The sequence below is a fragment of the Chiloscyllium punctatum genome, chromosome 24 (assembly GCF_047496795.1).
Source record: "Chiloscyllium punctatum isolate Juve2018m chromosome 24, sChiPun1.3, whole genome shotgun sequence".
NCBI lineage: Eukaryota > Metazoa > Chordata > Chondrichthyes > Orectolobiformes > Hemiscylliidae > Chiloscyllium > Chiloscyllium punctatum.
In genome coordinates, this window is record NC_092762.1 from 25686399 (window position 1) to 25698569 (window position 12171).

Here is a 12171-nt window from a genome sequence, read left to right on the forward strand (position 1 = left end):
TCTGTCCCTGTTGTCTCTAACTGAAAGAAACATGAAGAGGATTTTCACTTTTACGAAAAAAAAGGGACATGTTTCCCATATAAATTAATGCTTCTTCGACTAACGCCTTTTCAGATTATGTAAGGTTTCATAATAACACTTTACTTTCGGATCGTGGGGATACCTGTATCTAATTCTGTCGCTTATAAGTTCCTGGAGAATATTTGAAAATATTGCAGAATTCAAGATTACGATGTCGAAGTAATTAGATTGATCTTTTTTTTGTTGCAAAGGGGCAAGCCCAAACAATTGAAACACATTAAACATTATTATCTCGTGCTATAAATTGGAAATAAAGTTGATAGCTTCTTCTGTAAACTAACAAATGCTACCACCTATTACTTGTCAGTCAGCTGATTGCCTACTTTGTAACTAAATGTTGTGATTCAGCTAAATATTACTCTGTCCTTTGATCAAAGTGAATTTGTAATTGTTGTTCAGTTTATGAATTGTCAGAAACTCGATTTTATTTTTCCATTCACCTGTTCATTTTGACCGTAAGATTGAAATGCTTTGAAAATATTGGAGTTCGTTCATTTAAAAATAAGGTTTGCTCATCTCTCACATATCTCATTTCATGTATATGATTCAAGAATGTTTCTTGGTAGAATTCAAGTTAATTCCAAACATTTGTTCACTTCAAATAAGATCTTTAACACCGAGTTATCAATCTGTTGTTAAAGTTTCAGCTGTTTACATTGACATTGATTAGGTACTCTTTCAGAGAGATCAACTGTCAATTATAAACTATTTGCAGGATTATTGAATTGAAAGAAAGATGCAGACGTCCAAACATTTTTTGGAAGGAATTGCTTTGTCATTCAAATGTGTAGGTTGTTCAAGAATTCCATATTGCCTTCCACAGGTTTTCTTGTCGAGAAATCAAATTTATAATTCATGTGAATTCTAATGTGTTCTGTATTTTGAAATTTGTATCAGATTTAAGAAGAAAAAAGGAGCAATTAACATGAAAACTTCAGTGAATAGAAAGCACAGTAAATTAAATTGACAGAGGCAACTTTTAGTATTATCTCTGAATATTCAGTCAAATATATCTAATGTCAAAAGAGCATGGTGCCAGAAAAGCATAGCAGGTCAGGCAGCATTCGAGGAGAAGCAGAATCGATGTTTTGGGCATGAGCCCTTCATCATAAATCTTTTCTGATGATGGCCTAATGCCCGACAGGTTGATACACCTGCTCTTAGGATGTGCCTGCCCTTTTCCAATGCTACAGCTTTCCTCACTTTCTCCAAATATGTTTAATGAACACGAACTGAAAATGTTCGCATCAGCAGTTGAACATGACCAAAATAACACATTTTTTGCAATATTTATAGTGAAAACCTGTTTGAGAACATGCAACAAATCAGATCAAACAACATCTCTTGCCGTTAGAACCCTTGGCCATTCATAATAAAAAATAACCATGCTTTGAACAACCAGTATGAACTGAAATACCAGAGGGACAATGATTGCATTTATTGGAGGGAATGATAACCAGATCCTTTATGTGATAATGGTGATTGATCTCAGAAACAATAAAATTTTACTGTGATTATTCCACTGAACAGTAATTAGATGGTCATGAAGATCTTTGTGTGGCTTTATGTGCAGTGTTTTGTTTGAACATTGATTTCAGTAACATTGAGATATTTTACAAGATTGACAATTGACAGTTAAAGATAAGTTTTAAATGCAACATTTAAAAAAAATGTCAGTTTTGTTTAGCAAAACACACTTCTAAGTTTATGGAATCCCTACTGTGTGGAAACAGGCCATTTGGCCCAACAAGTCCACACTGACATTCCAAAGAATAATCCACTCAGCACCATTCTGCTCTCAGATTACTGGACATTTACCTCTGACTAATGCACATAACCTACACATCCCTGAACAGAACATGCAGCTTAGCATGGCCAATTTACCTAACCTGCATATCTTTGGATTGTGGGAGAAAACCAGAACATGCAAACTCCACGCAAACATGTGGCCGAGGATGGAATCAAACCCAAGTGCATAACACTGCAAGACAAGAGTGCTAACCACTGATCCTCTGTTCTCAATGTCCAACCCCATGCAAGAAGTGAGATAAGTGAGAGACGTGCAAAGTCAAATTTCAAATGAACACTCTCTGATGTTGCCAAAGCGTATCAATCTTACATTCAATATGAATAGGTGAATCGAAAACAAAAAATAGAAATCCCTGACAAATCATGAATGAACAATAATTAGAAAATTAATATGATCAAAAGGCACAACAATATTCAGGTTAATTGCATTGTTTAATTATAACTTTGGGAAAGAGGTAACTAATGAATAACGGGAAGTGCCATTTATTTTCTTCACTAATGAAGAAATTGACTTGCTTTTCATCTTTGTAGCACTGCAGAATAACAATTTATGTGCCTGAAATGTTTGAATTAAGCTCTTTCCAATAAAAAAAATAGTGAGATCACATTGACTTCTTCATCTTTAAGACTGCAACAATATCAAATACTTTCCAGGAATTTAGAACCAGCAGAATTAGTTAATTTGGTTGCTTGGGAACTCGAAGAGAATAAAGAGCAGATTTTGTGAATTAGTCATTCAATGTGATTATTCAGCTGAAGACAGCATCCCTTCTTTGCAAAAATGCTCAACTTCGAAAAATTCAAAATGCATTGTCATTGTTTAATGAAACAATACAGAAATGTTAATTCTTTTTCATTTGACTTAACAAAACTCAGGAATTTTACATGATTTTGTGTCATGAAAAATAATTAAATCTTATGATGATTGAAATACAGTAAATGTTCGCATCAAAGTGATATATATTTAAATGAATTCAATTATGTTTCCACGGGTAAAATAAGAATTAATACTAACAATGATTGAGAGATTGCACACTATATTAGTTATTCATTAAAGAGCCGTAATTCCACATTCACAGCACATACTGGATTAAATAATTATTAGGTCTGAGCAACAACTGAATGATAAAATTCGATCAATGAATTTAGAAATAATGAGAAATCTCGTTTTGCTATATGACTGAGGAATATGTGCAAACAAACTGGAATGATTGCAATGAAAAGTAATTGTAGGTCTGTGAATTTAAAGTCTGTGATTATGGAGATCATTCAAAGAAGCAAACATTAGACATTCACAATTAATGTTGGATGGGAAGTCCTTGGATCCATTGTGGGAAACATGACCTGAAAATAAAGTTTCATATTGCAGTGTTGGTACTCAGAAACAGTTGGTCAAATTAAAATGTGAATCTCACTTTACTTGTTCAAAAGACTTTCTTAAATAAGTGCACAATTATTATCATGACAATGACTTGATAATGTTGGTATATGAGCAATTAAAATGATTCAATATTTCAAAAATACTTTGCTGTTATGTTGATTGGATATTTATTAAAATTGGTAAATTGTGGAATAAAATATAGTAACTAGCTTTATGAATTGAAGAAAAAATGAGCCATTCAGTGATTATAGAAAATTTTTTTCTTTCTTTACTAAAAGGTAACACAAGAAATATGAATTTCTATCAAATGGTTTCATCATAGAGACATGTTATTTTAATTGAGATGATTAATATTATGGTCAGAGTTCAGACATTTGTGTCAGAATTTGGAAGAAAGTTAATAGATAATGAAAGTGAGCATGAAAGTGAACAAATGATGCAGTCAATGACATTTGGTACATAAAGCAATTATAATAATTGTTCATTATTGTACAGTGATGAATAATGTTGGAATAGAAAAGACAAAAAGAATTGACATGTTCAAAACAGTTCTTTTCTTACAATGAAATAAAACCAATAATCATTTGCAAAGCACGTGATTTGAAAAAAAAAGTCATTTACTGTGTTATGTAAACTGAAAACTACTTCCAGTTTGCAAAAATGGAGACTTTCCCAGATTGAAAACTTAGGTTTGCTGAATTATATAACAAAAACGGTTGTAATTTGAAATATCTTTTGCACACAAATTTAAAATAAGGCATCTTAAAGATTTTTAGAATCACAAAACGTTTGTTGTTTGGATGATTGTATTACAGTCAATATCCGTGACAAAGTAGAAGCATTGTTTTAAGCAACATACATCATCTTTAACTACTGAACTGAAATAGAAGATATCAGTTCCACTTGTTGTATGGAACAGTAAACAAATGCTTACTGTTGTGATTGGTTTCAGGAGCGATCAGGTACTTACTCAGGTTATTCTACTGAACAATAATCAGATGGTGATAGAAGTCTTTGTGTTGCTTTACGTGTATTGTTTAGTGTGAACATTGGGTTCAATGAAATTGAGATATTTGCATGAATTAGAAACAGAGCGATAATTGGGTGCGAATGATCTGATTTAAAATCAGACAGTTTTTAATATTTACGAGGATTGCTGAACGAAACGTTCTTAAACCATCATGCAATCAATGGGATAAGTGAGAGATATGCAAATTGAACTTTCAAATGAACACACCCTGATATTTTCACACCATTTCAATGTCACATTCAATATAAATAGATGACTGGAAAGCTAAAAACAAATCTCATACAATTCATAAACTGACCAATAACCAAAAATTGATAAATAATAGCAAGTGACATTTGTTTATTTTACTGAGAGGTAATTGATCTTTTCTCATATTTATAGCACTGGAGCATAAAATTCTGTGTTGTTTTAACTAAGATGTACAGAACAAGAGAAAATTAATGACTATCATGACTTTGCATATTTCAGCTGTATGACTGCAACATTCTCAAATATTTTCTGAGGAATATTGATTGAGTGGAATTAGATACATTTTGCTATGAGTGACTAGAAGAAAGTATATAGCAGATAGTGTGATTATTGGAATGGACGATGATACCTCCAAATAATCTACTGATATTGTGATTGGATATACAGTAAGTGTCAGAATCAAAGTAAACTATAATCAAATCAATCAAAAATGTTTCCAAGTTTAAAATAAATACAATATTCACAATGATTGAGAGATTGTACATTGTCCTTGCAGTATTTATTGTACAGAAGCATAATTCCACATTTGTAGCCCTTACTAGATTGCACATTTATTAAATATAAGATATATTAGCAAGAAACGGATTTTAAAAAGATATATTCGTGAATTTGAGAATAATGAGCTATCTCATCTTGATATTAGACTGAGTAATATGTAGAAATGAAGAGTTATATCGCAGGGAAAAGTAATTGGAGCTCTGTGAATTTCAAAGGCTGAGATAATTGTTATATTTCACCTGAGCAAAAATCAGACATTTACAAAGGATTTTGCAAGGGATATTATTGGTCGTTTGGTATGTGCATGGGACTGAACAAATAGGTATTAATATAGTAGCATTGGCAATAAGAAATAATGAATGAAATTTTCAAAAAAAACACTGCATTTTTACAAAGTCTATGTTAAATTGCTGTGCAATTATTGTAATTCATAATTGCTTTAAGAATCCTGACAGATAAATTGACTTAATATTTTGAAAACACTTTGCTCTGATGTTGATTGGATATTCATTAAGATTAAGAAACTGAAAATTAAAGCATAAATCTTAGCTGTATGATGTGAAAAAATCATTCAGCAGCAATTGAAAAAAAAGATTTTGTTTAAAAATGCAGGCAATGCAAGATTTATATGCTTCCAATAGTTTTCTTGAAGAATCATGTCAACTTTGTTGATGTAATTTTTGCCACAATAAATGTTCCTATATTTATTTCAGAATTAGGATGAAAGTGACTATTATTGTGAACAAAACACAGGGTCACTGACATTTGATATGGGAAGGAATTCTCATAATTGTGTGATTATTGTTCACTGACATCTAATATGGGAGGAAAAGGAGAATTGTCAACATTTCCAAGCAATTTTTTTCTTATAATGAAATGAAAATAAAAATAATTTTGGAGGGCAATTTGTTTGAAAAAAGGAAACAGTCATTTCATATGACATTGTAGTCTTTACAATAATTTAAAACTTAGTGTTGGTTGAACGAAAGAACAAATGGATATAATCGAAATGTTTTCTTGTACACCAAAAAAAAGTAAATGTAAAGCAATTTTATCATGAAAATTATATCGCTCTGAATGTAATCATTTCACACTCAATAAATGTATGTGTTGAATTGAAATGGCATCATAGCTGTAGAATTGTTTTCACCTGCAGAGAATGAGGACTCAGGAGCAATCTGAGCTCAGGCATGTGGAAGATGTTTATTTATGCAGCAATCAGTTAATGAAGGGATCGTCCCCCGAGGCCAATCTCGCAAGGGAGACCCATAACACACTGTAACATGTACAGTAAAAAGCAGCATTTTATGAACTTTCTGCATCACAATGGCCACATGCAATGTGATTACAGCCCTTCCCTCCTCATCCAGCCACCCAATTGAAACACATAATCGCAGATGGCCATTCTAATAGACATCCCCAGATTCCTATTGGGATCTTTCCATGCATCTTATTGACTTAGATTCCAAAGTTATTCCTGAAAACCCTCGGGCCTCTCAGGATGCCTTATCAGCTGGGACATTTTGAGTTCTGCTATTCATTATATTTTATTTTATCATAGCCAATTACTCCTCATATCGTTCACTGTCTTAATTATATACGTACAAAGAAATAGAAAAGAGAGTTAATTTTAGCTTCCTTGCAATAAGATTAGTAATATGACTTGTGTTGTAAAGTTTGTTATATTGTGTAAAATTGTACAGCTACTCTTTCTGTCAGGACTTTATAATTAATGAGCAGTCAACATCATACCGTGAAGTTAATTCCTAAAACTAGCTAACTTCAAATCTCTGTCTAAATGCTTTTCTATAATGTTTTTAGGAGGCATTGGTTCCATATATCAAACTTATGTTGCATATTTCCCCTATTATACTCAAGAATCTGTAATTAGAGCTTTGTTTAATATTCTGAGTAACTGTAAAATAATAACTATATCTGACAAATGAACTCTTCTGTTGTCATGATAGCTGCTTAGTGAGTTAACTGGGCTGCACCCTGCAGCTGCTGTTTATTCATTTACTGGGACAATTATCCATTCATTTATGAAGATCAGGATTGGTCATTTGTCTACATGTCGGCATGCTCTTATCAAGAAATGTCTGGAATGCTGTAGTCCTGGCATTGGAGTAGGTCCATTGGTAGTGTGCTTTCTTTTAATTTAAGGCTGGAACTGAATGTTAGTCTAGCTAATCACCCCGTGACACCTTGTATTTTAGTTCTAAGGTAGGATGCCTGTTTTTGATTGTCAGGCATTTTGTATGAGCCAATATGGACCATTCTGTTCCAGGTGGGGGCAGGTCATGCCCAGAACAGCAAATCAACTAAGATTCAAGTATTGAAATAAAAATCACAATTCACTACCATTGGTTTCTGTACAATGCAATACGTTTACGTGACTGAGCCTTAATTTCACACTTAAAGCTCGATATACTGGATTTGATCAATTCTAAAGTATTAGATATAAGCAACAATTAATCTTAAAAACATTTCATAGCAAACTTAAAAATGATTAAAGATCTCATATAGCTGCCCGTCATGTGTAAAAATGAACAGCATTTATTGGAGCGTAAAATAATCAGACATCTGTTAATATGTAAGGCCAAATATTAATCCAATGATTTCTGTGAACGTTCAAATGAGAAGGGAACAGATATTATCTGTGAGTGTTGGATAGGGAATCATTAATTAGTTTGTGTTTGTGTTATCCTGGGATAAGAGAACTATTATTCTTCTTTTAATATTGACACTAAGAAATAATGGATTAAATTAAAATGTGAATTTGACGATGTTTGTTACAAAACCTAAACTGAATTACTGTGTGATTTTTGGAATGACAATGAATTGATAATTAATTTTAGAACTTTGGCAAACTAAATGATTCAATATTTCCAAATGCATTTGCTCTGATGTTGACTAGATATTTCTTAATCTGTCAGCTGAGAATGCAAATTCTGGCATGATGACATGGAAAGACATTAGACATTCAGTGAACGTTGATCAGAAATGGTTTGTCATTCAAAATTCTCAGGTCTTCAAGGTTTCTATACTTGGTTTCTCTACTTTTCTTCTGGAGAAATATAATATATAACAAGAACAAATTCTGCATTATATTTAATTCATGCAATTTTTCATATCATCAATATTTAGACATTTGAGTCAGAATTATAATGAAAATAAGTCAATAAAGGAAGTTTTATTTTCACAGAAGCATACAGTCAACAGCATTTATCAATGTATTTGTTTCAATATTGCCTCTGAATAAACGGATAAATACGTTTAATGGGGATCTGTTGACAATGTAATGAACCACAATATCATTTTTATCATAATTTTTGGATTGGAAAAAAAAATCCTATATTCAGGACTTGCTTCATTTTGATACATGTTACACGTAGTATCCTCAGTCATAACGTGTCATCATGGGTCTGGGAAAGATGTAGTGTGTAAATTATAATAAGGTGTCTCCTACATATGTTTGGATCTGGTGAGACTGTGATGTTTGCTGTTATTATTCATTCTGAGCACAATAAGGCACGTACAAAGTGTTTTTCACCGAACAGTAAGTAGGTGGTCTTGAAGACCATTACAAGTACTTTGATTTCAATAATGTTGAGCTGATTTCCATGATCTGGGAAATATTTCACAACATTTTACCAAAATTGTGGATTCTAAGCATTCAATGGGCTTCGTGCAAACACCCTTCACTTGTCGTCATTCTCAAGTGAGGAGTCTAATGCTCAGGCACTGGCTCGAAGTCAAGATGCCAGGAAGTCTGCTTCAACCTCTCCAAAACACAGCTCTTGGGGTGGTTCTAACAGGATCTACCGAACGTTTGTGAGCTCTTTGACCGGGCTTTCCACTGTTTTCTGGTGCTGGTTACTTTGTCTACTGTTTCCTTTAGTTTGACCTTTTTAGCTCTGCTTTCCCCAGCTGTAGGAATGTTTAGAATGTTCAATTATGGGCCACAGGTCACTTGACCTTAGCGGACAGATAAAATATGGTTCACTTATTGTTGTAATAACGAATTGAGAATGAATCTTTGCATTTTAACAAATAAAATGTTTCAATTTTATCAGTGGTTTACAATGACATTAATTAGATAGTCATTTAGAGAGATCAACTGACAATTATAAGCTAATTGCAGGATTATTGAATTGAAAAAGGATACAGACGTACAGAGATTCCTTTGGAAGGCATTGCTTTTTCATTCTAATATCTTTGTTATTCAAGAATTCTATGTAGCTGTTCATTGGTTCTCTTGTCCAGATAATAATTTTATAATTCATATCGCTTTTATTGTGCCCGGAGTTTTGAGATTTGCATCAGATTAAGAAGAAAACGAGGAGCTATTAAAACGAGAACTTGAGTGAATAGAAAGCATAGTAAATTTAAATTACAGAGGAAACAGAGAGTATTTGCTCCAAATAAGCAAATAATTTTTATGTCGAAAGTGTGGTGGTGGAAAAGCACAGCAGACCAGGCAGCATCCATGGAGCTGGAGATTCCCGATGAAGGCTTATTCCTGAAACATGGTTTATCCTGCTCCTCAGATGCTGCCTGACATTCTGTGCTATTCCAGCACCACATTCTTGACTCTGATCTTCAGCATCTGCTTTCCTCACTTTCTCCAAATATTTGTAATGGACATGAACTGAAAATGTTAGCCTCGGCAGTTGAACAAAACCAAATTTACACTTTCTTGTGCAATACTTGGACTGAAAATTGTTTGTGATCATGCAACATGTGATTAGGACATATGAACACCTCTTCCGTTAGAATCCTTTGCCATTCATAATAAAGAATAACCACTGCTTTGAACAACCAGTATCGTGTGTAATTACTGAACTGAAATACCAGAGGACAACTACTGCATTTATTGGAGGGAATGATGACCAGATCCTTACTGTGGCAGTGGGGATTGATCTCAAGAACAATCAGATAGTTATTCTGATTATTCCAATGAACAGTAATTAGATGGTCATGAAGACCTTTGTGTGGCCTTATGTTTTGCGTGAGCAATGATTTAAAAAATATTGAGATATTTTACAAGATTTAGGAACACTGATAATCAAGTGTTAAAGGTATTAACTAAAGTCAACTTTTAAAAAGTTAGAATTGCTTAGAGAATTGCAATGAAACTATTGTACAATCCCTGTTAGCACAGTGTGGTTACAGGTCATTTCATTGAAAAAAATGATCCTCCAAAGAGTAACCAACCAAACACTTTCCCAACCATACTCGTCGACATTTACTGCTGACTAACATAAACATCCCTGAACACAATGTGCAATTTAGTATGGCCAGCTCACCTAACCTGCACGTCTTTGGATTGTGGGAGGAAACCACAGCAAATTCACATAGACTTGGGGAGAATGGGCAAAGTACACAAAGTACCCGAGGATGGGATCAAACCGAGATCCCTGGCACTGTGAGGCAGCATTGTTAATGACTGAGCCACTGTGCAACTATATGCAATAAGTAAAATCAGTGAGAGGTATGCAAAGACAAATTTCAAACATATACCCTCCGCTATTGTCAAAGCACGTAAAATTTACATTCAATACGAATAGATGAATGGAAAATAAAAAAAAAACTCCAACAATTCACGAATGAAAAATAATTAGAAATTTAATTTGATCAAAGGTCATTCCAATATTTAGATGAATTGCATTTTTTAATAACAAATGTAGGTAATTAGCTGACTAATGAATAATTGGAAGTGGCATATGTTTACTTTACAGATGAAGAAAGCGACTTGTTTTCCACAATTGTAACACAGCAGAATAAAAATATGAATGTCCGAAATGTTTGAATCAAGCTCTTTCAAACAAAAAACTAATCACTCACGATCACTTAGCTTTTTACCTTTCAGACCGCAACATTCTCAAATATTTTTCAGGAATTTAGAACCAGCAGAACTAGTTAATTTCTTTTCTTGGGAAACGGAAGAAGAGAATAAACAGCAGATAGTGTGAAGAAGTCATTCAATGCGAACATTCAACTGAAGACAACATTCCTTCTTTCTAAAAATGTTCAACTTTCAACAATTCTAAATTTATTGTCATTGTTTAATGAAACAATAAAGAGATGCTGATGTTTTTTCATTGGATTTTGTTGCATGAAAAATGCTTAAGTCTTAAGTGTTAGCATTGAAGTGAAATATATTTACATTAATACAACTATGTTTCAACAGGTAAAATAAATATTGATTGTTACAATGAATGAGAGATTGTACACTGCAACACATATGAAGAATTAACATGATTCAATATTTCAAAAGCACTTTACTGTGATGTCGATTGAATATTTATTAAGATCAGTGAACTAAGGAATAAAACATAGTATCTAGCTTTACGTATTAAAGAAAAAATGAGACATTCAGTGATTATTGAACAAAATTCTTTTCTGAACTCAAAAATATATGCAATATACAAATTGCGAATTTCTTTCCACTGGATTCCTTGTAGAGATGCTTCGTTGATTAATATTATAATCAACGTGTCAGAATTCGGAAGAGAATTTATAGATCATGAAAATGAGCATGAAAATAAACAAACAATGAAGTCACTGCTGGGTGGTATATGAAGCGATTGTAATAATTGTGTCATTATTGTACAGTGATGAATAATGTTGGAATTGAAACAACAAAACATTCAACACTTCTTTTCTTACAATGCAATGAAAGCAATAATCATTTTGCAGCATGCATGGTTGGAAAAAGGAGTCTTTTAATAGGACATACATGAAGACTAACCTTTTTGCAAAACTGTAAGAAGTTCATAAATTCAAAATGTAGCGTTTGTTGAATTTGCAACAAAAATGGTTATAATTTGAATTATCTTTTGCACACACACAATAGAAGAGGAGCTTAAAGATTGTTAGAATATTTTTAAAAAATGTTTCCAGTGTTATTGTATTACAGTCAATATCCATGATAAATTAGAATTATTGGTTTAAACAACATTAATTGTCATTAACGACTGAACTGAAATATAAGATATCAAATGCACTTACTGCATGGACTAGTAAACAAATGCTTACTGTTGTCAATAGTCTCAGGAACAATAAGATACTCAGGTTATCTTACTGAACAGTAATTAGCTGATGATGAATATCTTTGTGT